The 26113-nt window shown below is 47.8% G+C and overlaps 1 long non-coding RNA gene across 1 annotated transcript; it reads left to right on the plus strand.

The window, feature by feature from the left end:
- On the plus strand, positions 1 to 24453 carry LOC120762344 (uncharacterized). Its single transcript, XR_005703885.1, has 3 exons — positions 1 to 129; positions 17661 to 17773; positions 24200 to 24453. It is a non-coding gene; the product is annotated as an uncharacterized LOC120762344 (long non-coding RNA).
- The last annotated feature ends 1660 nt before the right edge of the window (positions 24454 to 26113 follow it).

Consider the following 26113-nt stretch of genomic DNA (forward strand, 5'->3'; position numbering starts at 1 on the left):
GTGTGATGAGTGTTGGGTGTGAAGAAGCTCCCAAGTGAAATGAGGTGACCTGAGATGATTTCTCTAAACAGAGAGTGAAGATACAAAAGGGGTGGGACCCTTTACAACTGGGGGCACGGCAAGCTTAAGGTAGGTTTCTCAAACAGCTATGCAGTGGTGTCTTCTTTGGGTTTTTTTGTTAGACTTTAGTGACTTTTTCAGTTGAATCTCTTGGTGCTGAGCGGGAATTACAGGGTGACTGCAAGGGAGGGTTGCATGTGTGTGCTGGGGCTTTTAATCCTGTCTAGCTGCTAGCCTCTGTCCTACTGCATTTTCTAGGCTGTGCTTTGCTTTGGACAGAAGCTTATGAAGAGGCAATAGGGACTTGTGTATTCTCTCCTGTACTCATTCCCAAACCCACGGGCTAGCTTGTGCAGGTTTCTGGGAGCCTTTGCTAAGGTGAAAGGTCTGAGCTTCCCTTGTGCTTTTTTGCAGACTAAGAAGGGAGTTCATTAAGCAGCCAGTGCTTAAGCTAATTGTCTGCAAAGGGTTGTCTGAGGCTGGATCAGTTTGTTGCAGTGAGCCTCGATGGCCCATGAATAGCAGATATCCCCTGGAGTTATGAGGGATGTGTCATGGAGGAGATAACAAACACTGCTCCAGGATGTGATAGAATACGTACGTTTGGTTGCATCTTGCATTGCACCTAAGACACCTGGAAATATGGGAACGCTGCTGTTTCCCAGGTGCCTGGCTTTCACTGGCCACAGTGGAGTGTATGTGGGGAGAGGAAGCTCTCAACTGCCCCATTTCTGTTTAGGCATCCTCTGTGAGGATGGATCTCACCTTCCAGTGCGCAGTTATCATCTTCCAGCTGCTGCTGGAGGCTCAGGTTTGCTGGGCCTTTGCTGCTCCAGAGCTTTAGGGCTGAGCAGTCTGCAATGTGCAGCTGGTAATAACCCTGCGAGAAGAGCATGGCTTAGCACTGGAAAGCACAGAGGGCACCAGATCAGAGACACCCAGCTAAGCATTAATTTTGTCCTCCACGGGTTATCATTGTGTGCTGCTGGGGAAGTCTGCCAGTGCTCTCCCAGGAAATTTTCTCTCTGCTGTCTGTTTTGTTGAGGCCATTTCTGATAAAGCTAACTACAGAAAATCAGATTCATCTTGCCCCCAATGCATGGAGACAAGTAAATTCTTTTCTCCAGCACTGCTACTCTGAGCCCGCTCCTCTGAGCTGAGAAAGCTGCCTTACCCACCTGACTCTGATAACAATCTCTATCTGCTCATGTGGCAGCTGGATTTTTGGGGCACTCCAGGATGGTAACGGTGCTGTGGCCACTCCCAGCAGGGTTAACTGGGTGTGGAGGCACGTGTGGGACAGAGCTGGGATGGCTTGGGAGGCAGAGCCACGCTCCCTGTCCTGTGTTTGAAGGGCATCAGTGGGAGCTGCTCCAGGAACCTGGCTGGGGAAGACTGCTGGTGACCAGCTGCTAACCTCGTGTGCACTTGCAGCCTGCTGTCCCATTTATTAGCAGTTAAAACCTGCTGTCTCTGCTCCAAATGGAGTGTTTTACAGCACTGACATGAGCAGCTGTCCCAGTCAGCCAGATCATAACAAATGGGAGCTGTGGCTGGAATGTTATTTTGCTGCAAGGGGGCAATATATCTTATTACTAAACAGTGAAGGTCGTGATGGATGGTGATGAGTCAGTTTGCTGTCTTGCTTGATGATCGTGCTGGAAAATAAACATAAGACCAAAGATGCTTCCAGGGAGCTAGGCAAAGCCTTGCATTGTACCTGGGAAGAGACAACACTGAGGTTCTCTGGTGTCTTGTCTGCAACAGCCTTTGCATCAGGTTGTTGCTTATGCTACCTCCTCTCAAGGAAGGATGTGTTAGCTGGGAAAGAAAATTTGGGGAAGAGAGGAGAAGTTGTTGGTCAAAACTTCTTCTTCCATGGGAGCACTGCAGGTCTTGGCCTGGGTAATATCTGATTATAAGACAGTGTGGACTGAACTGTGCTGTTTTGATCCAGCCTAAAGCAGAGCTGTGTTATTGTGGGAAATCAGAGCTCAAATTCAGGGCAAGGGGACACTGGGAACAAGGTACTACAGGGGGAGGCCATGGAGGAAAATTATTATTTCTGTGGGGACAACGTTCTCCTGAGGGCCAGGCATATCATCCTGCTGCTTCAAGTGACTTGTGTGGAGGGCTGTAAGCCACAGCCTCTCTGAGCAGAAAGCTAAAGCAAACGAAATGCTCGTTTAATGCCAGCACAAAATGTTTGATGGAAAGGAGGTGAGTTAGTCTGATCAGCCACCTCTGCGTCTGTACAGCTGCAGCAGCAAAGCTCAAACCCGGGCAGGTTTGTTACCTACAGCTCAATCACTGCTGCAGCACCGATGGGCTCTTGGTCCAGCCCTGAAGGAGCTGCAGATGGAGGAGTGTGGGCTGGCTAAGGATGCTGTGTGACTCACTGATCTCTCCAGCTCCTTCACCCACGCACCCTTCCCCTCCTGTTTTCAAGAGCAGACAGTACAAGGACTGCTGGGTTTTCCTATCGGCTCTCATCTGCCCTAAGGGTGTTTTCTTTTAAATGGGAACTTTGTCATGATCAGAACAGGTGGTGCTGTGATTTCACACCAGAATAAATACACTCAGGGCACAAGTGGGACATGCAGAACAGCCCCATGGCAACCAGAGTCTCCTCTGTTCGGTGTGGCAGAGGGGCCTGGCAGCAGGGAGGGCTGGTGTGTGATATAGGGAACTTATAAATTTAAACAGATTATAATTTGCTGTGTAGTCAAGTGTGTTAAAAACAGACAGTCCATCGCCACACAAAAACGGGACCTTGCCCATTTGTTTTAGATTGATAAGCAGAAACCAGTGTTCAAAGACTAGAAAAAATGGATTTGTAATTTGGACTATGCCCAGGAGCCTTAGAGGACAGCAAGAGACCAAAAGGGCCTGCACAGAAACCGGGTTCATCCCGGGGACACCTGAGGAACACCATCCTACTTCATCCAGCAACACCCCACCCTGAGACCACCAGGAGACAATGACCAAACACCCAACAAAACACTGATTAACGTGTGAAGTGAGAACAGGCAGGGATAGGTTGTGGATATGTACAGGTGATGCTGAAACTTTTGTAAATAAGTGTGGAGGCCCATGAGCCTGTCAGGGAATCTTCTAGAACAATGCCTTGGAAGAATCCACCATAGGCTTTGGGAAAGCCTCACAGCTTAGGGTGAGCAGAAAGGCTTCTCCCATGGTGCTCAACAGCATTCTGTTCATCTGCCTCAGTTTGCTTTCCCCAGTGGTCCTGGGACTTTGCCCACCCCTCTTGTTCATGTATGTCCCCTGTTCCCGAGGTTTCTCCTTTCCCTGTTTCCCGTTGGTTCTGGTATCCCTGGTGGCCTGCCCCATGTCCCCTGTAGGTCATTGCCCTTGGCCCTCAGACCATGGGGTTCCTGACCCCATATTTAACCCTGGGCTCTCCTTTGAACTGGGTCTTTCCATCCCTGAAACCTTTGGTGTGCATCTGCAAAATAAACTGCGCAGGAGCTTACACAGGAGACCCTTCCTGCCTTTCTTCACCAAGCTCACCGTGGGGTGTGTGGGGCCTGAGTGCCCAGCCTGTGTGAGGAGATGCTTTTTGGGGAAAGGTAGTAGCACCCCTTACCCACCTCCACATGGCTACATGTAAATTTGAGGGTGTTTAAACAGGGCACTTGCTCTATTCTGTGCTCACGTCTTTGGCAGAACCATTCCCTGTGCGTCCGGGCACCAAGTAAAGCACACCTTTAATGGTTATGGGTTATGCTCATGGCTTCTAGTAACAGAGTCTTTGGGTGTGCGAGAGGCACAGGCAGTGTTGAGAAAACAATTAAAGCTCTTTTACACTATTGGCATATTAGCAGGCAAGGATTATTCCAGCTGGATTGGTTTCTCTAAAGGATCAGGCGATAGGGCCGGCGTTCACCCGGCAGCTGTCCTTCGAGCACTCTTGCATTCATCATTTGTCCTGTCCGTGCATGAGAGGGATCTGCAGGGGCAGAGCAGCAGAGGGCTTGGCTGTCCCTGCAGAGAGCATTCCCAGCACTGCACTCTGCAGCAGGAGCTGTGGCGATGGACGGCACTGAGGGAGGGATGAGCTCTCAGCTGGAAGTTATGAAAGCCAAAACCAAAGCAGCTCTGTTTTGGTGTGTTTGTGGAGTGGATGAAGGACAGGGAAGCTTTTAAAAATCCCACTCCTCTTTTCCCCCAACACATTTTCCTGGCTATATATTCATATCTGGTGTCTATTTAGCAGAGAAGAGGGGAGAGCTGTCTGGGAAGGGCCTTTGTTGGGAGAGGATGGGTTTGTAATCTAGATAGATTCAAAGACTAACTTAAATAGAGTGTTAAGGGAAGAGGGAAACTTTGAGAGTGCAGCTTTCTATTTTGGAAAAATAAAAAGTTTTCTGTGCAGTCCAGCTGCTGCTGGGGTGCAGGGGTGGTTGGTCCCTGCGCAGAGCAACTTTCATTTGTGTGCACACAAGCACTCCTGAGGGCATCTCTGCTGCCTGGGGGAAATTTTGGATCAAGTCTTAAAAAGGTCAGGAAGAGCTGGAGTGGAGCTGGCTGACCACGCCTGGTGTGTGTGCACCATGGTGAACAAGCTTTGGGGCTCACTTGCCTTTCCCCAGACACAGCTGGAAGCAGAGTGGCCCAGTGACCTGCGAGTCGCTGCAGGACTCCTCTGGGAAAGATCTCGTGGCTTTGTCTTTCCTCCCAGGAGGATCCTGGGGTTTTGGAGTGCTGTTGAGCAGTGCCTCTCCCTGCTGCCTGGCTGTCGTCCAGGCTGGCTCTGCTGAGCTCCCATTACCTTGCTCCTGTACTTTTTGCCTTAAAATCATACTGAAATTGGAAAGGCTGAACATCAGACAGTAGCTGAAGTCATTATACTCCCTTTTTTTTTTTTTTTTCCTTCTGGTCAAGGTCATGGTGCATCTGGAGATTTTATTTCTGACCGTTCAAAAGTTAGTTTCTAACGCCTCCATATCAGCAAAGAAACCACAAAGTGGTCCCGGGACACAGACTTTGACAATCATTTCCTGCAAATGTTTTGGTCAGTGAGTCTGTCACTCAAATATTTGCTTAGAGAGGGGTTCTTAGCTCAGCCTGTGCCTGGCTGAGTCCTTGCCAAGGAGGGATGAGGATGATGGAAGAGGTGACCTGGGCTGATGTTGGTTTCTGCACTCAGAGGAATTTTGCTTCTGAAAAATGCAAATGTGGTTGGAACCAATTTTGTTCAAGAACATGAACAGACACTCAGAGGACCTTTTTTCAATCTCTCTGTGACTTCTTCTCTAATTGCTAGGATGAATGCATAAACCCTTATACTGAAGTGTTCACAAGAGTCGGTTTATTCATTTTACTCTTTTTCTTGGCATTAAAAGTTGTCTTATTAAGCAGATTTTAATGTTTGCTCACCAAGAGATATGGATTATAAAGCTTTAGAAATAACTTGCATCTGGAAAAGCCAATTAATAAAACAAAAATTCTGATGTCATATTCTCATAACTTAACAATTCATAGATAATTTACAGCACTCATGTCATTAGTCAAATGGACTTTAAATTGATTTCAAATTAGTGGGTTAATGATTTCCCACAGGTACCTCTTCGAGGGGCAGCTTATGCAAGGTGTTTTTTCAGCAGAAGGTTAGGTGTGCAGGAGTACACTTGTGGCTGTAATTGAGGCAGTAATTGGAGTGGTGATCACATTCAAGTGCAGTATTGATCTGCAAAAAAAGTGCTGACTGTCTCCATCACTGTAGCAAAGGGGGCAGGAAAGGCTCTGGGGAAGACAGCAGTCTTTGCATATTTCCTGTATCATAACTTTCTTTTGGTACCATTAACTCTCTTTTGGAATGTCCCACTTTTCCAAAATAGAAGCATTTCTTGGGACCTGTCTGCCAAGTGATCATCCCCTCTCCTCTTCCTAAAATTAGGCTGAAGGCTTCCCTTGGCCACTCCTACTCCTTTCCCAGCCCCATTTTCAGCGTGTGATTGCTGCTGCGCATTTCCCACACCAAAGCAAATGTTTCCAGATGAGGAAAAGAATTTTGGTTCACTTCTGACCCTGAAATGAAAATGGACTGGAATCTTCTGTGACGTTCACACCGTGATTGGCTCAGTCTGGGACAGGAGCACCTCTTGGACCTTCGAGCTGCTCCTCAGAAGCGCGGCTGGTTTCCATGGGGCAGCAAGCCAAATTATCCCTCCTTGACTGTTGTATACTTAGGAAGGTGCACAGAGATGCTCAGGGCTTTTTGGGGTGTCTTAGCTGGTGCTGGAGGTTTCTCTGCACCGTGCCCAGCTTTTGTTTTGTTTCTGTATCGTTTGTTATTTTCTCATTTATTAAAGCCTTTGCTCTACAGAGCACACCCGATCAGCAGTCTCACAAATATTATTCTAAGCCATTCTGAGAAGTTGCAGGCCAACCCTCAGAGCCTGATCCATCTTTGTGGGGCTCCTAACACGCTGACCTCACTCAAGATTGTATCGTGTGATTTGATGGGAAAAGGGGATTTTATACAAGAGAGGTTGAGCCCTGTTTGGAGAGAGGAAACGTGGAGTCACGGGCACACTGCGGACAGCTGGTGCTGAGGTGGGTCAGGGCTTCCTCCACACCATCACCACTGTCCCTGGCTTGTAACAGACACCCTCACTCATGCAATTGCTTGTAAAGCAATTAGCACACATCTTTCCCATCAATGGCCTGGGGAAAAGCCCTTCAGCTCCATATCCTGCTCTTCCCTGTGCCTCCTTACTCGGTACTTTGGAGGAGAAAAAAAAAAAAAACCAAAACCCCTCTTGTCATCAGCGTGGGTGGCTGTAGAGGAACCAGACTAATATTTTTTTTCCTCCCTGCACTGGGAACTCCCTGGGTCACAAGGATTTGGCGGGCTGTTTCCTTCCAGCAGCTGCAGCAGATCACCTGGGAGATGGACCTAACTCCAGAAGGGCTGATAACAAACCTGCTTCTCGTGGTCAGAACTTCTGTTACCATCTTCAGAGACCCTAGGGAGAGTCTATGGGTCTAAACCCACAAAAGCACTGAGGCTCCCAATTAAGGAACCCAAATGGGAGTGTGATGCCTTTGCTGGGGACAGGCTGTGAATAAAAGTCCCTGCCCCATGATGTTATCTGTAGGTATCTGTCACTTGCTAAGATCTGTGGGAGTGGGAGGTAAAACCTCTGATTCATGCCTCCAGGGAGCTTCTGCAGGATTGTTTTGCAAGCAATTGTCATTTAACATTTAGGTAAAATACATCTATGAACTAGAAAGCCATCCTTTTGAAAACAGCTTCTTGATTTTCCAGGCTCTCCAGCTAAAAAGTTAAAGCTGCCAGTTTCATCTGCTGGAACCCTGAGCTGGCCCTAAGCACCATGTGGTCACCTCGACAGATCCAGTCCTGCTGCCATGGCTGGGAGACCTGCAGAGACAGAGGGGAAAATGGGAAGGAAACTTTTATGCCCATTTTACCCCTTGTTGGAGGAGACTGCTGCTTAGTTGGCCCAGGCTAATGCTGAGTGGCTGGATATGCGAATGAGTTGATTTTCACTGGGGATCTTAAGCTGTGCCAAGGGAAATACAGGCTGGATGTCAGGAGAAAGTTTTTCAGAGTGATAAAGTGCTGGAATTGTCTGCCTGGGGAGGTGATGGAGTCACCACCTCTGGATGTGTTTAAACAAAGCCTGGATGAGGCACTCAGTTTAGTTGATGTGTTAGGGCTGGGTTGGATTCAATGATATTGAAGGTCTCTTCCAACCTGGTGATTCTGTGATCTTGCCTGTACGAAAACTCCACCCAGGCTCAGCTTCGAATATCTGTGTTTTCCCTGAAGAAATTTCTCCCATAAGGTATTTTACCAAACTTGTGGTTTTTACTTAGGAAAGTAGCTTGAAGGGGAGACACCACTCCTAATGTTTTTCCTTCATGTCTAAATTATGCAAAGTCTTTTCCTTACTATTGTTTTCCTGAAAAGCTTCCAGCTTTCCTTGGTCCTCTTTGCCTCATCTGGTTCTTGCTGATGCAACCAAGGTGACTAATCTGGTAGCCAAAAACCCTCAATATAATCCAAATGTTTTGGGGGTGGTGACTGCATCATTGCCCTGTTCCCCTGTTAGGGTGGTGGCAGTTCTCTTCCATGAAGAACAACAGTTTCTCATTTTTCCAGCAATCCCCAAAAGCCTGCAGTGTGCCTTGCTCAGTCCTTCACAGCAATGCAATCATCACTGCACGAAAGCCACGGCTGCCCGTGCTTTAAACAGCATTGCAAATTACACTCATAAATTCAGAGTGCAGCTAATTGTTGTTTTATGGAGTAGATGTTCTTTTTGGGGGAAAAAAAAAAATTAATCTGTAAACACTCTGATGCCCTGCTGAGCAGAGGGCTATTTATCTTGGCTGAGGAATAGCCTTCCAGAGCAATGTGAGGTGGATCAGACTTTTCAAGGGCACCTGATGTGGCTCTGGGCAAGTGTGATCTGCAAGAGGTTTTTTTCTGAACATGGGGTTTCACCTGCTGCTAGGGTAATATTCCTTGTGATTACAGTGTTATTGCTTTTTCTGGAGCCTCATCTGGCCTGGCTGAGATCAGGGCTCCCCTGTGCCTCCCACTGCCCTTGTGAAGGGGAAGGATGCTCTTGGTTTGAAGGATTACACTCCAAGTGGATGTGACTGGCAGGGGGCAGAGGCACCCAGCTCATTCTGCAGGGGAGGTGAGGTGCTGGGCAGGCTCTGCTTTGTTTACCCAGATGCTGTTGTGCGGCATTTGTCACCATCAGGAGGTGCCATGAGAAGGTTTCTGCTCCTCATCTATCTTGAGCCTGTCCTGAAGATTGATGGGAGAGCCAGAAATGAGCTGCTCTGGAGATTTGGCCCAGAGCCCTGATCTTCAGTGGCCTCATCCTGCACATGGGCAAATCGCTGGTGAAGCAGCTCCCCACATCTGCTTGGGAATTGTCCAGGCTTCCGCTGCTGGAATGACCCAGATTCCTGCATTCAACCCTAACACTTGGAGGTCAGCCAAAACCACTTCTTGTGGTGACAGTGCCACTCTCAGGCACAGCTCCCCTGTCCTGCCAGGGCATGTTCTGCGTGCTATGTAGCCTTTTTAAAAGGCCAATTGCTGAGCCCTTCTCTCTGTTCCTAATTGGATCTTCTTTGCTCTACTGTCTCTGTCTGTGGAAATGTTATGTGGGTGAGTTTTCAGCCCTTTTTTCTTATGATAGTTTATCCTATTTTAATTTTGGTTTCAGTGTGTACTGACTTGGCAGGATGTAAGATTTGCCAGGAGGCAGAGAGTGGGAGGCTTTATAAATAAAAAACCTGCATCTATTCCATCTCTCTTCACAACCAGGGGCTGATCTTCATTGCACCAGGACAAACCTGGAGAGCTTTTCACTAAAATTTAGGGTAGCAACAGCGAGGTGTGGGCGTAGCAGAGATGAGAACGGGTGCATGTAAATTGTCGAGGCTGTGGCTCTTGGGGCTCTAAAGAGCCAGTGAATGTGAATTTTAATAACTGTGGCCTTCACAGCAAGCACAGTTTCTGCTGAACGTGCAGAATGAAAACCTGCAATATAATATCTGGAAAGGTTGTTTGTGGTAGATCTTGACACACTGTTTGGATTGGGCTTTGCTTCCCTTCAGGAGGCTGTAAGGAGACTTTGGAAGATGATGTGCTAATGTAGAATTCAGCAAATAACAGCTTTTTAAAGGTCTCTGTTTGGTAAGGTAAGAGATATCTTTAAAAACCACACTTTCACTGGTTAGACCTACGTAAGAGGATGTCCTTATGCTGAACTGTGACACTGTAATTACAAGTAATAACCCTGCTTTGAGCTTTGCAAAAGCTCTTTACAATCAAAATGCTTTTGTCCCTTCCTTGTAGTGCTGAGGTGAAGCATGTAAGGACAGGGAAGTTTTTCATTCTAGTGCACAGAGACAGCTCTGGGGGCTGTACTCAAAGTGCTGTCTTTTGCCCAAGTCCGGCTCCAGAGAAGGACTTGGATGCTGTGAGGAGCTTTGGTGTGACTGCCAAGGCTGGCATATGTCTGGTGCTACAGCAAATGTTGCTGTACAGCTGCTCCAGGATCTGACACCGTGCCAAGGGGGACCTGCTGGGAATCAGACTTCAAGCACATCATCTGCTTTATCAGGCTCTGTCACCGGGGGGTTTCCTGTTGTAACACTCCTTCAAAGGGGGAAAGAGAGCACAAGCATTTTATACACAAGGGTTGAGCCAGGCTTTCATGGAAACAGGATGCCTTGAGTATGGGGAGGCACAGAGTGTGGTATGGGGGCTGGTATGGAGGTTGGTATGGAGGTTGGTATGGAGTGTGGAGGCTGTGACTTCCAGCAGGAGAGGTTTGGGGCTTGAGATGTGCAGCAAGAATTAAATGCAATTTATGAGGATCTAGATTTAAATGAATTGGTTCATTTATAAAATCAGCTTCTTCAGGGTACTTAGCTTTTTGATGTCTCACCAGTACTTAATTGTCTTAATAGAATTATTAGGTTTTATATCTCTGTAGGTCTTGATTTATTTCCCTGCTCTCAATCTATTGGCCCGTGGCAATTCTTCTGCTTAGCTTTGATTTGTAGGGGGAAAGTTATTAGACCAGCAAGTTTGTTCTGCATTGGTAAAGGGAACTGTTCTTAACCAAATTGTCTGTTTTGTGATGTAGGGTAAGCAAAACTATGACAATATCACACTGAATGTTATCTTGATGAGTTAATTATTCTCCTTTCCCATCTTGGGATGGTCTCTGTCCCTCAATGCTGCATATCTGAGTCTGAGGAGAAAAACCTTTTTCAAGCATGCCTGTGAAATGAAGTTTAGAGCCAAAGTTGATGACAGGAGGGTGAAGTGAGGCAGGAAGAAAAATATTTTAAGTTGCAGGATTTGTGTTTTTATGAAATGTTTAAGTTAATGTTTTAAAACAAACTCTTTATTTTTGTTCTGTTTGATACAAACCAGGATTTTCTGGACTTGAACCAAGAGGAAATTTCACTTTTCATATCTTTCTTGGTTAATTACTAAGCTAAAGAAAACAAAGAAATGAACTCACTGGATCAAGGCTGCCAAGGTTTTGGCTGAGAAAGGAGAGATTGGCCCTGTATCCCTGGGGATCCTGGAGGTTTTAGAGAAGAGGGTGGCCAGCAGCAGACAGGGGAAGGCATCTTTGCACACCAATGGATTTAGCTCGGAATACCAGCTGGAGTCAGTGACAGCTCTGTGTGCAGCTGATAAGTAAAGGACCAAGCTCAGGACTGCGGGTCGAGAAACAGCAGCTGACATTACCACAGAAGCCCTGATAACATAATCCTCTGATAAAACCAACATAATACCAGCAGGGGAAGGAGGGGAAAGCTCAGAAACCTGGCCCTGCCCTTGGTGTGGTGACACGGAGAGGACAGTGTGTGCCCAGGTGCCTGGGGCACAGCACAGGTGAGGCTGGGTCTCTCTGAGCACAGGAGCTGGCTTTGTTAGGAAGGATGCATGCCTCAGGGATATTTTAAATTGCTGCTGGTTTTAACTTTTTCCCCGCCCCAAAGGGAGCAGTAGGATTTGTGCTGCCATCCATGCCCTGAACTAACACTGCAGCTGCCTGCTGGGAGAGGAGGAATCCCCCTTGGAGCTGGAGATCTTCATACCTGGAGACCTTGGGATGAGAGGGCTGTGGTGAGCCTGAGGTGCCAGAGGAGGGCTGTGTCCTCAGGCATTGCAGCTTTTCACAAGTGGGGAGTTTGTGCAGAGCACTGAAAACAGTGCAAAAAGTGTAGCTTGGCTCTTATTGGATGTGCTGTCCCTCTGCCCTCACTTAAGAAAAGATTGCCCTCCAAATTCAATCCTGTAGCCCATTATTCATGAGGTCATTACTGTTTAATTTAATCACCAAATGTCAGCTGAATCCCATTTATTCTGCCAGCTCGCTGGAGATTTACCTATTTATTTTACATTTCAAATGAATTGCTCATTATTCTGTCATTCTGGGATTTTATTCTGTAATTTATTTCGTGGGCCCTGACAAGTTGAAAATGAGCCCTGGTTCTCTCTTGTCTCGCATGTTAATTGTCAGGTCCGTGGCTCAACTCTTTGCCTGCAGGACCAAGGGACCTGACCCTATATTTGGGGAGGGAGGGGAGCCAGGCTTTGCAATCCCAGAGCTGCTGGTGGTGATTCAGCTGTGACAGGAAGGAAATACTTCTTCTCTTTTCACCCTATCACACCTCGTGGGTGAATGTCAAAGGACAAGTTCTCCTGAGCAACTTGCCCCTGCAATACATCACAGCAAATCAGAGGTGGGCGGTGTCACTTGTGGTGTGTGGGAGTGTTGTTGTCCTGAGAGAAAGGCTGTGAAAAGAAATGTTGGAGAGAAAACAATGTTTGGAGTATAAATCCCAATCCTCTTTTAATGAGGTTAGGGTGAAATGGTCCTCAGTGAGGGACAGTCCTTACATCAGCTATTCCGAGCTGCACTTTTCTCTTCTTTGCTTTTGCTTTTGGCTGCTGCTGGTGCTGGAGAAGACAGAGCAGTGCTCTGTTCCAGCCAGCTCCCAGGCTCCTGGGGTGTCCCTTTCCCTGGAAGAGGTGTGGATTTCTCTGGTAGGTCCAGGGATGCTGTGGAGCTGAGATCAGCTCCTTGCAGACGGGTGGTGCCTGTGTGTTTGATGGGTGCCATGACTGCTGTGAGCAATCTGAGCCCCATCCAGCGCCTTCTGTTTGCCCTTTGCAGAATGCACCATGTCATGGTGCCCTGGTTTAGGGCAAATTTGAGAGAGAACTCATGAATGGGTCCCTCTGGGGAGCAAACTTAAACAGCCCCTCTCCCCAACCGGTCTGGGAAAGAACTTCCTCGGAGAAAAGTGGGAAAAAACTATTTTACTTAACAAACAAAGTGCTCACAAGCACGAAGAATGAACAATATGAAACAATAGAACCTCTCCTGGAGTGAGATGGCAAACTGAGAAAGTCCTTGCCGTGGATGGAGCTCGGCTGTCTCTCAGTCTCTCATCAGTCCCAGTCCCTCCGGCGCTGCTGGAAAATGCCGAGGTCCAGGCTCCAGTGGGCTGCAGGTGTAAGCCCCCAGTGCTCCCCTGGGTTTTCAGCCCAGAGCAGGTTTACACAGTCCCGAGAAAAAGAAAAAAAAAAAGAGTCCAGGGAACTTCTGTGCCCCTAAAGGCACAGAACTCAACATACAGCACAAACAGAGCAGGCGACTGGGGACACAAACATCATAAAAACACCTTAGGACACATGGAAAACAAATTTTCTGTCGGGATTTGTTCTTTATCTGCCACTTGAGCTATCTCTGTTCTTTTTCTCAGTTGCACTTTAAGCTGCTGGGACTATGGGCTCTGCAATTTGTCCCATTAATATCCAGTTGAAGAGCAGCTCTTCTGTGCTGGAGAGGAGAATTATTAGGAAATTCACAGAAGGCCAAAGACACTGGCATGCACTAGAAAGAGCAGGAGGAAGAATTTGGAGGATACGAAGGGGTATCTTCGGGGTACCTTCAATCTTCAGGCTCATTCCTTGGTGGGATATAAACTGAGCGTTGTCTCAGCTCAATTTGAGCAAAGAGCTGAAATAAAAGTAGAAATCCGTCGTGTTTGATGCTTTCCCTGTCGCTGACACAAATCCCAAGCACCTCACTGATTTTCTGCTCTGCCCAGCCTGGGATGAGCGGCGTGACCCTGCTCCTGTGTGCTGAGTTACTGCCGGCTGCTTCTGCACTTCCCTGGCAGGTTGTGAGAGCTGGGTGGAGTAAACCAGCTCTGCTCTTCTTCTGAGATGTTCTTGGACATGAAATTTCCCCACCCTCCTCAGGCAAGGGCACGCTTTGGAGTCAGCACTTACAGGACTGGGAGAAGCTTCCTTGCACGTGCCCTGCTGTGTGTGTGAAGGAAAGCAGCGCTCCCGGAGCTCTGCTGGGAGACCTCGGGCAGCGCTGGCAGCTCGGAGTGACCGCAGCCAGCCCGTGCCTCCTTTCCTGAGCTGCTTCTCACTCTGCTCTGCTCTGCTGGTGCCCAGGGCAGCGGCTGAGGGGTGGTTTGGGGCAGGTGGCTCTGCAAGCCAGGCTCATCCAGCTGGGATCTTCCACGGTCCCACGTGCTCTGTGCTGGGGCTGGGGTGGGTGAGTGATGAGAACAAGCTCTCTGCCTCCTGCTGTGTGCTCGTGGTCTGAGCTGCTTCGAGCAAGGAGCACTTTTCAGTCCCATTCTGCAGGAGCAGGGGCTGAAACAGGGCCTTTGAGACACGGCTGGGCTATGAGCAGTTGTAAAAGCACCTGGAATATGCGTGATTTACTCAGGTGCTGTTGCCTGGGTTTCCTCCCTCTTCCTGTGCTCTGGTTTGACTTTCTGTGACTTCGCTGGGGAGGAAAGCTCCCAGCTGATGGGTGGGGAATTGCCTGGCTTGCACTTGCTCAGTGCAGGGAGGAATGGGGTGGCCAAGTGCTCGGTGCTTGCTCTTGTGAACAATGGCACAATAGCATAATTGTCTACCCAGATGTCTGGCGTGTTTATTTCTGGATACTTAAGTACTCTTGACTTGGCCCTAACTGAGTTTGTGTCCTGGCATTTTTTCTTAATTGGGCTCTCTGATTCCTGTGTGTCAGTGTTTAATTGGGAAACACATCCTGCTGGAGTAAATGATCATCTGCCTGTCTCCTCCGTGCTCCTGTAGGCTCAGGGGAGAAGCCTAGTTAAATTTTGGGCTGTCCTCCCCTTTCAAGGTTATGGTTCTCCTCTGCTTCCTCCTGTGCTGCATTGCTGATGCCAGGGAGGAGTTCTGAGTCTCGGGATGGTACCAGCCCTGGGCAGGGTGGCTGTGCTGAGAAATGCGATGGGCTGAGCACGCTCTGCCTTAGGCCCCTGCAGCTCGGCTCTTTGGGGTGTCGTGGGGAGAGGTGCTGGTTCGTCAGAAGCTGTTTGGTGGAGGCTCTGCCTGGTTGGATCCTGCTAGAAGAAAGACTCTGGAGTGCTCTGAGCGCTCCTGGCTCTGCCTGCAGCTGAACGTGGGATGATGAATAGAGGTTATTGCTGCAAACGCTCCTTCCACCCATTAACGAGCAGTTAATGGTACAGAGATGCAGTAACAACCCCTCAGACTGGCTCCAGAGCTTGTGTGGCACTGTCCCTGCCAACCAGCAGCTCTTCACTTGTCCTGTGTCTGGGAGAGCAGTGAAGGGCATGAGGAAACCACGAGGAGAAGCTTGAGCTCCTCACGCTCCTCCAAAAGGCGAGTGTCACCGTGGCTGGCACAGATGTGCCCCTGCTAGCCAGGGAGTGAATTCAGGTCTCAATCACTGACTGCTGATCTGTTTCCAGCCCATTTTCCCCAGAGCTCAGTGCTCCCAGACAGTTCAGGGAAGGCAAGGAGCAAATGTTGCTCAGTTCAGTCAGGTGTACAAGCAGGGTTGGGGTGGCTGTTTGATGTGCAGAGCTCCATGTACCTCTTAACTGTGAAAACTCTGCTCCTTTTGAAGCTCCATAGGCAGTCCTATTACTGACAGTACTAAGTGGAAAATAAGAGCCCCTCCAACATCTTCCCTGCTGGTAACACATTGTGAAAAGCTTCCTTTCCTTTAAAAAGGAGCAAAGAGCCTTGCTTTGCTGTCAATAGAAGATGCATTTCTCTGGCAAGTGGCATAAAATAAATCTATTTAAATACAGGTAATTTGGTGCAAAGGAATTGATTTTTCTGTCATAGTGTGTTGGATAACAGTAATTTCTTTGCCTTTTTTTTTTTTTTAAACAAAAGACTTTTGTGGAGCAGGTCCAGAGTTTGTTCCTGTGCACAGCTGTATAGATGTTTCCCTCCATGTTTTGCAGGTGGTCTCAGAGGGTTGTTGCTCTGACAGGTTTTGTTTTTCTGTCCCATTTAGCCTGAGAAATGTCTGGCTAGTTAGTCCAGCCCCATACTCCAGAAATGCTCTTTTGAGTGATCCCATTTCTAGAGGAGATGGAGGGTGGCACAGAAATGGCAGTGGTAACACCTTTAGACACCCCTCAGCTCTTGGCAGAAGATGCAGGGGCTTCAAACATCTGGTAATTGCTCCACTGGTTACCTGCAGCTGGGCACTAATCATGAGATGTGTAAGGAAAATGGATATTTGTTTGGCTTAGGCTGTGGAGCTGTAGAGCTGGCTCATTTTGTCTCAGCTCTTTCCCTCTTTATCAATGGGGTGCTGCCATGGTTTAACTCCAGCTGATACCTGAGCATCACACAGCCCCTCACTGTGGCACCATCCCCCCAGTGGGGCAGGGGAAGAATCAGGTAAAATAAAACCTGTGGGTTGAGGTAAGAACAGTTTAATAATTGAAATAAGGCAAAATACCATCATAATTGACGTGAAAAGTAAAAAACTAATACCGAGAGAGAGAAATAAACCCCAGGAAAACCAAGTGATACACGATAGAGTTGCTCTACTCCCAGCCCACCTCTGGGCAGCAATCAGCCCTTCCAGCTTTGTCTTTCCCCCCAGTGGGCTCTGTCTGGAGTGAGGGTGCAGAGAGCAGAGCCCTGGCAGGTGTTGAGTGCTGACACAGTGGGGATGGAGCTGGCTCCACGTGTCTCCGTTCCTTGGTGCCTGCCAGTCACAGCATCCATCGGGCTTCTGACAGTGGGGGCAAGATGTGAAGGGTGGGATTGAATTATGGCAGGAAAACCACCAGATTTCTCGGTTTTTATTTGGAATCTCATCTTCAGATTTGTCTTTGTGACCTGGCTAGTCTTGATGCCTTGAGAGGCTACCTGGAACAGAGGCTGGCCAGTGTTAAAGGAATAAAGCAGGGATTTATTAGAAAGGCCTGCAAAGGATACACCTTGGGCAGTACAAGAGCCTGGCCAAGGCTACATCCAAGATGGACTCAAGATGGACCTCGAGTCAGGAGCTTTCACACTTTTATAAGTTTTTGGTCCATTTACGTATTTGGGTTCATTGTCCAATTACAGCTTCAGGTTCTGAAGTCCCATCCTCCCAGATTGCTCTCCTCAATTCAACAACCAAAAGGTTATTTATACTTTTTGGGCCTGAAGCTACAATGGTGTCCTTGGCTCTGGGGCTGGAAAAGAATTGTTTTGTCTGACTAAACTGTGAAGAGAGCTTGCTAACACTTTATATGAAGTTCAGAGTTACATACTAATGCAGTACAGAATATAGAAAATATGGAAGCTAAAACTTAAGGCATCAGTCTAATAACGAATTGATTTCTCTGTGCCTTGGCACAGCGTACAGGAACTCTGTCAATATAACGCACTTGATTTAATCAGCAAAAAAAAAGGGGCTGGGGACTTCAGACAGGAATTTAATCATTGCAACATCACCGGTGACATTTGAAGTGACAGATTCCCCATTAACCTGGAGTACCCTGTTCAGCTTGTTCCTGCAGTGCCCTCTGATCTGCTGCTGTTTGAGGGCCAGCCCTGCACTGACACTGCTGTTTGTGAGGGGGCTGAGCAGCGATGGAGAAGAGCAGAAACTCCAGATGGGGATGGTGCTCCTGCCTCAGCAACGCGCTGCCGGCTCCGTACCCATGGCCCACTGTCGTGCTGCACACTTAATAATGTTTGGCAGCAATTAATTAACACTGTAACAACTGTTTTCTTCCAGGAAGTTGCACAGAGGCTGCAGGTCGGGGTGTTCTGCCCTGCTGGTGGGAGGCTGGAGCAAAGATGGGCCTTTGACCCCCGTCAGTAACAGCAACGCCGCTTTCACCCCCAAAGGTGAGGGAAGAACTCTCCTTGCTTCTGGGGAAAGGTCACCACTTGCAGAGGGTGCAGCCTGTAGGCACACCTAGGGGAGTTGTAAAACATGGGTAAATGAGCTGTCTTTTCCCCTTGCTCACGTTTTTCAGAAGCACTGTTCACTGTGAGACACTTGTCTTAGCTCCAGGTTGGTCAGAATTCAGGGTATTCCCTGTGTGTGGCCAGCGTGCTGTCTGCATGTGGGGTGGTTCTGGACCTGTCCAAATGCATCTTAGTTCTGGTAGAAATGCTGTTCAGGTTGGGGTTGATTTGTACTTGAAGGCAGGACATGGTTCTGCAGAGGTAGTGGTGGGTCACCTGCCAAGCCAGTGACTGCAGCAGGCTCCAGAGTGTGGAGATGTCCAGGAAACCACACTTCATCTCCCATCAGAGCCAGATGGGTTTGAGGCATCCAGATTTTCCCCACAAGGACTTGGGTTGCCCTTGTTATGTCATCTGGGTAGGGAGCTGTTGCTTGCCTCTCTTCACCAGAGATATTTCCCTGTGACTTGGGGCTGCCTTTGTGAGGCTCAGCCCAGACCCTGTTCCCCACACTGTCGCTGTGCACTGTTCCCCTGGCTGCTGAGGGAGGAGGTCTCTCTTCTTTGCTCCACTGGAGCTGAAACGCTGCCAGCTCGTCCTGGGCCTGGAGCAGCAGTTGCTGACAGTGGGTTGTTGGCAGCTTTTCTTTCACGAGAGCCCTCTCTTCTCAGCAGGGCAGATGAAAAACCCACGACCACCTCCGCTGGCAGTCATCTCCCCTTGAAATGTCATTGCAAGCCAATGCAAACCCATTCCCATCATCAGTGTGAAATGAAGAGGCAAGGGGTTTCCTTGCTTTTCCCATTAAGAATAAACCTCTGAGACAGCCTTACACAATCCTGCCTGCCTGGAGCGGGGTCACTGCCTGCTCTGCAGGATGAGTCGTGCTTGCTGATCTCCTCATACAGCTCCTCCTGCTTTAGGGCTCCCTCCCTGGGGCTGGCAGCGTTTCAGCCCTGCTGCTGACACTGGGAGTTTTGTTTGGCTGGGGCAGGCAGATGGTGCCAGGACATAATGTTGATGCTTCTGAAAGAATTGTTGTTGTTGTTTTAGTGAAATAAGTTGTTCTGCTAATTGAACTTAGGGCTTTGGGTCAGAATAATTTGTGCATTGGCTGAGGCAGAGGGAGCTGGAGGTACGAGGTCTGACACAGGAGCACCTGCATGGGACAAGCTGCAGGACAGTAAACACTTCTCATCCATCTCCTCTGCTCTGTGATGAGTTTGGGATTGGAATGTAAGGTTCTTTTGAGAGAAACTTCAGAATCTTTGAGTTTATTTAAAATAACTTGTTCCTGAGGACTATTTTTAATGTGCTGTGGCAGTGAGATGAAAGCATCTTCCAAGCCTCTCTAAACAGGAAGCTACTTGCTTCTCCTCACTGAATCTGTTTCATAATTGAAGGAAGAGAGTAATAGAGCCTGAAATCTAATTATAGGTCCTGTAGCATCAGGCTGTTCCACAGCAATATCTCTGCTCTGTGCCTGCTGGTGAGGAGCAGCAGGAGGCAGAGGATAGCTGTAGGGAACTGGTGGAACTGGGAGAAATGGGGATCTGGGCATGCAACACATGATGAGGTGATCTTCATCCTGGGCTCAGGTCAGAGCTGGAGGAGGTAAAGGACCAAAGGCCCTGCTGAGCAAACTGCTGGGTAAAAGCAGTGTGCATTTTGCTGCATATTGTCTTGGGGATGGTTTATTACCCCAGACCATTTGGGATCTGTTTTGTTTTGTGCTCAGGGGTGGCAGCTGCCCCTGCCCCACCTCCCATCCTCCCTGGCTCTGGGACTATCCCAATGTTTGGGATCCAAGCCGGGGTTTTGGGGGGAGCTGGGGGCAGGGTGAGAGGCAGCCCGCCTCTTTTGGCATGGGCTGTTTGACTGGACACATGCAGGGTGTCTCTCACCAGGAATCCTGCTCTTCCTGTGGGTTTTGCCTGCTTTTTTTGTTGTTGTTTTGTTTTTTGGGGGTTTTCTGTGCTTTGGCACTGTGACTGAGCTTGCTGGCCGGGCTTCTTTTGCTGCTCTGCTGTCGGGAAGCCCAGAGCCAGTGCATGCCCTGCCAAGACCCAGGAACATCCTCCTTTTCCTGCGGGGAGCTGCCCCCTCTCTGAGCACAGCCTGGACCTAGGGACCAGCCAGTGCCACTGAGAAAATCCCAAAGAGCCTTTTTCCACCCTGCACTCGGGAACATTTCCATACTGCTGCTGTTGCCTAACCCTCACCGTACCTCTGCAATTGCTCCGGGTTTGTGCCACAAAAAGCTTCTCACCCTCCGCCTGAAGGGAGATCCTGCCATTCCAGCTTGCTTCTCCTGAGGTTCCTTGTAGCAGGAACAGTTCCTTTTGCTATCCAGAGGGCATGGGGATTGGCTGCCACTGGGGGTTTGGAAAGGAAGCCCCTTTTCCATTCCCTCTGCCAGCTGCATCCACCAGAACCACGTGAGAGAGACTGAGTCAAGGTTTTAAAGAGTTAAGATTTGAGCCAAGGGATAGAAGTAATTTATATTGATTAAGATGCAAGTTAGAAAAACAAAGATGAATTAATAATTACTAGATGCTGAAGCTAGAACACGGGCAATGTGTTACTTGCTATTATGTGCTTGTCTCAGTCGTGTTTATAGAAGGAAATGAGATAGATGGACTATCAGGAGAACAAATGAAAAGCAATGGAACCATGACAGCACCTGGATCCAGAAATAATTGGAAGCAAAGAATTGTGCCAAGAGGTCATGAAAGCCTGCCAGAAGAAAGGTGATTGCGAGGAAGACATCCCTGACTTCATCTTTCAAGACCAGTGACCCATTTCAAAGACCACCGACCCAATTCAAGTGGAGAATTGCGCTGGCATGAACGACTCTGGGCTCATTATAATACAAAGTGAGAGTGGGAGATTCTGGGATCACGTATAGGTACAGGCATTTTGGGTATGTATGACTTTGGTAAATAAATAGAAGGGAAAGAGCCTTGTAATTCGTGGGCACGACTCTAGGAGGTGACTCCCGTGCTGCTCAAGGTCACAATAAAACAAACCACTTTCTAACTTTAATTAGTTATTGAGTCTTTATCCGTGATTTTATCGGTTTTCCACAATTCAGGGTCTGCCACAGCGCCCCCTGCAGCCGCGGGGGAATCACTGCACCCTGCCCGGCCATGAGCCAGCAGCGCCTCTGCTGGCTGTGCCTGGAACTGCACCCAAGGGAAGGCGCCTGCGGCCCAAAGAGGGCTGGCACTGGGTTTGTGGTGGGAGGTAAGGAGGTTCCACAATTCCAATACCTAGCATTTATTCAATTGCTTTTTCTTTCTTTTTCTGTGCCTCGTGGGCTAGCCTGTTTTTTTTTTTTTTTTTGTTTTGTTTTGTTTTGTTTTGTTTTGTTTTTTTTGTGTTTTTTGTTAATAAACAGGGTTTTTTTCCCTTTAAACCCCTGGTATCCATTTCTCTCACTGGCAGAAGAAAAGGGAGACGCTGAAGCCCTTTCTTCACAGAAGAAGCGTTCATTCTAGGGCATTTTCTCCTGAAATTTGTCTCAAAACCGAGACGCTATGAAAACTGGCTAATATCCTGAGCTGGCACTGCTCGGCTGTAAAACACTCTTCTCTGACATGGCCAGGATTGTGAAGGAGGGTGATGCATGTTTATACACCAGCTGTGCTGCTGACCTAGTAACTAGGAAGTAGGAGGCTTGTTTGGTGGGTTTTTTTGTTGTTGCTGTTAACGGAGGGAATTGGTCCAATTTGGCCTTTACAAAGCAGCTTTTTAAAGGTGGTCCTGCTGTGTGAGTTGAAAACACGTTGGAATAAAAAGAAACCTTCATAAAGAGGAGATCTCGAAAACTTTATCCTAATTGTATGGATGCTTTCTGCATTAAAGCATTTCCATAATGAAAATGTGTCAAAGGCTTTGCTGGAAAAGCCATTAAAACGGATTAGTGCATCTATCTGCACCACAAAAAGGTCCTTTTAGTAGGACTGCCCATAATTCTGGTTTGTGACTGCCCAGCTGTCACAAAACAAGAGACCCCTGAAATGCCCTGTGAGCAGCCATTAAAACTGGGGAAGACTCAGCCCCATGATCTTGCTTTGATTTCAGTGCAAAAAGCACTTTGACCTTTGGGCTGTCATTGCTGGGGAACATCTGCCGAGAGGAATTAATGAACCCTCATTATATCAAGATAATAGTCACCTCGTTTCCCAGCCAGCTGCGGGGAGGATGAGGGCAGTTCTGTGGGATTGTGCTGGAGCATGTGGCTTACCCTTGGTTCCCTGTCCTGTCCCCACCTCCCTGAATACAAATGTGAGCTGGTCAGACAAAGGCTGATGTCACCCAGGGCCTGAGATGGGAAGCTCCGACAAAGCTGGGGAAAAGGGGCTTGAAGAGATCCACACAGAGTCAGGGACGATAGTCAAGGTGTGATGAGAAACTTTGGACCTATAACAATCAGAACACGATCTTTTCACTGGATCAACCTTGATGTCTCTCCAGACCCCTGCCTCTAACAAATGTGTGTTTTGCAAAAATAAAACCCTCACCCTCCTCTGAGACTGGCTTAGATGAAGTTGCATTTTCACGTGAAAAATCTGATGAAGAAAAATATCTTGCCTCAATGGCCATGAGGTTTCTCCCTCATCCTCAATGAAGTAATGGAGACATAAGGACAGACACACAGGGCTGAAGAAGCTGGGGAGTATCTGAGAGACCAGAGGCAGGATATAGAATAGCATCAATGCATTTGAGTTTCTGTCAAAGTAACAATACAGTTAAACCAGTCCCCAGATCCTTGTTTTGATCCTTTTGAGCTGGGAATATAAAAGGAGTGCTCTTCCATATTCAACAGCTGCATCTAAAGAAGGGAGAGGGGAGAAAAGTGGGAGAGAAAGTGTCAGATCCTTTAACTTTGAGAAACTTATTTTAAGGGGGGAGGAGGAAGGAAATTAGCAGGGTTTAAAAATACAAGGGAGGGAGGGGAGGAAAATCATAATTTTAACCTGTAACTGTCCTCTCTGCTCCTTTCCTTTGCTGACAGCCCCAGGCTGTGTGTCAGAGAAAGATATTTGGGTTGATGTCTATCTCTCCATCCTTTAACAGATGTTTATGCCATCAGAAAAATGGAGATTGCACTCCCAAGCAAATAGCCACGACTTTGGGTGGGTGAAGGGGGAACAACTGTGCTTGGGCTTGGGGCCTTCTATGAACTTGTGATAATAGAAACTGGTCTAGCAGTGAGACTACATTTTTCTTCAGTGGTTTGATTGTGTATATAAATTATAGTCCAGTTTTCTCCATCGAGATTTGTTGGGGAATTCTGGTTTTGTTATCAGTTCTTTTAATGACAGTGTAGGGAGTAGCTTTTATAGTCCATGTAGCTGTGGAAGTGGCCCCTTGGCAGCTACAGGGTTTGCAAGGGGTCAGATTATTTTAACAGAGATGCAAATTACTGTCGTTCTTTTATTGAATCCTAAAGCAGGTGGAATCCTTCCCTAAGAGAAAATGCCAAGGAAAGTCACAGCATAGCTTTACATTACTGCAGAGCACTGAGCAGTGACTGCCAAGTGCTGCTGCATTTTATTTGCTTCCATTTACAGTCAATTCTCCGACCTTCACTCTGCAGGAACAGCCGTGGGATTAGAACTTAATGAGTGGGTGGCAAGGGGGACAGAGACGTGTGTCTCCTCTAAGCATGGATGGAAGGCCCATTTATATGAATTATGTTAAAATGGATGGGAGTAGATAACATCCAAAGTAGATTGGCATTTAAAAGTGCTCTGTGGCTGTTGATGGTCACCCAAGCAGGCACCTTGTAGCCTCTGGGGCTGGTGCATGTGCCCTGAGGGCTCAGTCCAGTGGGCACCTGGTGTCCTGGCACAGGTGGGAGGCAGATACTTGGGTTTGTCCCGTTTCTGTACTAAAACTGCTTGTGCATATATTGAATTTCTCAAAGAGCCAGATGTATTCAGCTCTTCAATACCTCTGAGGGTGTCCAGCACCTCCCAGAAAATGGCTTAAATAACTTAGCGAGATGGCGTGGTCCAGTGTGTCTTGAAAAAGCAAAGAGGTTTTAATAAAAGGAGAAAATAATACAAAAACAAAAGAATAAAGCCGTGCACAGTGTAGGGACAGGTGCTGCAGCACCCCGAGAATGCACAGAGAAGCCTGGTGCTCCTCATTAAATATTGAACGATTTAGGTGAGGTTTTTTGGCAAACAGCCCAATAGAGGATAGCTCATTTTCTGAAGAACAGGTAAAGGGACACCTATCAGTGTTTTTGTCTTGGCACCGAGCCAGTTGAGATCAGGAGGGCATAGAAACTTCTAGCATCCTTCCCTTAAAAGGTCCTGGGGTGAAACTGAGACCCTTTTCCTTCCACAGGAAACATCTGCCTGGTGCAGTGCAGCACGCATGTACAGTGATCTGCTGTGGAGTGATTCCAGAGGGGCAATTTCAGGGCACTGCCACAGGCATATCCAGTGTGGTTTATGCTCGTGCCAGCTTTGGTTGTGAAGTGTGGAGCTGTGCCTTGCTCCCAGGCTGCCTCTGTTTGGGGATAAAGCACCAGGTACCAGCCCTCTGGAGGCAATTCACCGTCACAGTGCATCCTGCACAGCGCCAGGCTGAGGCTCAGAGCACCCCCATCTCATCCTTGCTAGAACCAGCTCTGGAAGGACCTGCACAGCCCCAAAAATGAGAGAGCTGAATGATCCCCTTGGTACAGCTGCTTTGTAACATAAAATAAAAATAAACCATCTTCTACATGTGAAAGCCTGCAAGATAATTAATATCCTGGCTATTAAATTCCACTGCAGTATACTCAGTGTTAATAAGCTAGCTAAGAGCTCTGCTTGAAATTAATAAGTTGCAAATGACCTGAGGGCCGCTGCTTCATGCTTGCTTTTTTTTCCCCCCTGTACCCCCCCAGAATTACAGAATCTAAATAGACAATTTTCATTTATGAACTAGTATAATTATTCATAACTGGAGAGTTTTAAGGAATAAAAAGCCTTTCTGGTTAGTTGGAAACTCCAGCATCTCAGAGAAATTAGGAAGGGAATAAAATCTGGGTTTGACTGGGGTGCACAAATGTAAAGTACAAATCAAATGGAAGGGTAATATAATTTCTGCAGAAATTTTCAAATGCACGATCCTGAGGGTCTAGCTGTCTGTGCGGGGAGCAGGAAGCACACCAGAGGTACAGTTGCCACATGTCCAGAGTATTTCTCCAACTCCTGGCTGCTCTCAGGAGAGGAGGACAGAGGGATATGCTCTGAGGAGGAACGGGATCATTCTGATCAACTTTTGATCTGAAAGATCAATTCCCTTTTGCTCATCCAGCCATGAAACTCTGGAACTCTCCTGGCACTGACCTGCTTGCTCTGCCTTTAGCTGAGCTGCTCGGGAAGTGCAGAGAGGTGCTGGAAAGGAGCAGGAGCAGAAGTGGGCACCTGCCCTTGGGGTGACAAAGCTGAGATGTCAGGGCCAAAATCTCCTCTCCCCTTCAGAATGGGGGCCATGGGTGGGAGAAACTTGGAATGTTTTTATGTATACCTGGCTTTTTTCCTTGCTCACAGGAAGGTCAGTCTGCCATCACCTACCAGCTGCAGAATGTCTAAATAAAACAAATTAGGACAAGAGCACCTAGAAGAATAGCAGCGCTTTGCTAATGATGTGGCTTGTTTGTCAGGAGAGCTGGGCTGTGGCTTTGCTCCTGTCTCTCTAAGAGAAGGTGGCACTGCTCAGAGATGCTGAGGAAAGGGAGAGAGCAGCTTTGGAACTGGGGTTATTTGTATCCCCTGTGTGTGTGTGGATTGCCTCTGTGCCAAGCTACCTCCCTGATTCCCGTTTTCCTTTACTTTGGCAGCTCTTTCCACGCTCTCTGAAAACTGGGTGCTTCCACTGAGCTGCTGTGTTCAGAAGCATCACAAACGTGTGCAACCTCCCTGTAGCTCCAGATGCTCATCTTTTCTTCCATCCCTACCCCATCCCTTAGGGGCTATTAGGGAAGAGCTTGTAAATTCATAATTGTGGACCTTCTCAAACCCAGATTAGTTCCTCGGGTCTATCAGATGAATACATATTTATAAGTGGGCTTTAAAATGCGCCATCCTTCACTCAATGAAGGGTAATGAATCTATCATGTAAATACATGCTCAGGTGCAGAATGGAAAAACCCTTAGGGCATTTTTTTAGGATTAATAGAGGGATGTTCTTTGAGTTGCTTGGCTTCTTTCGAAAGTGATAATAAAAGGGATTTAATGATATACAGTGCACAGTTGTAAGTTAAAAAGA

The sequence above is a fragment of the Hirundo rustica genome, chromosome 22, assembly GCF_015227805.2.
Source record: "Hirundo rustica isolate bHirRus1 chromosome 22, bHirRus1.pri.v3, whole genome shotgun sequence".
NCBI classification, from domain to species: Eukaryota; Metazoa; Chordata; class Aves; order Passeriformes; family Hirundinidae; genus Hirundo; species Hirundo rustica.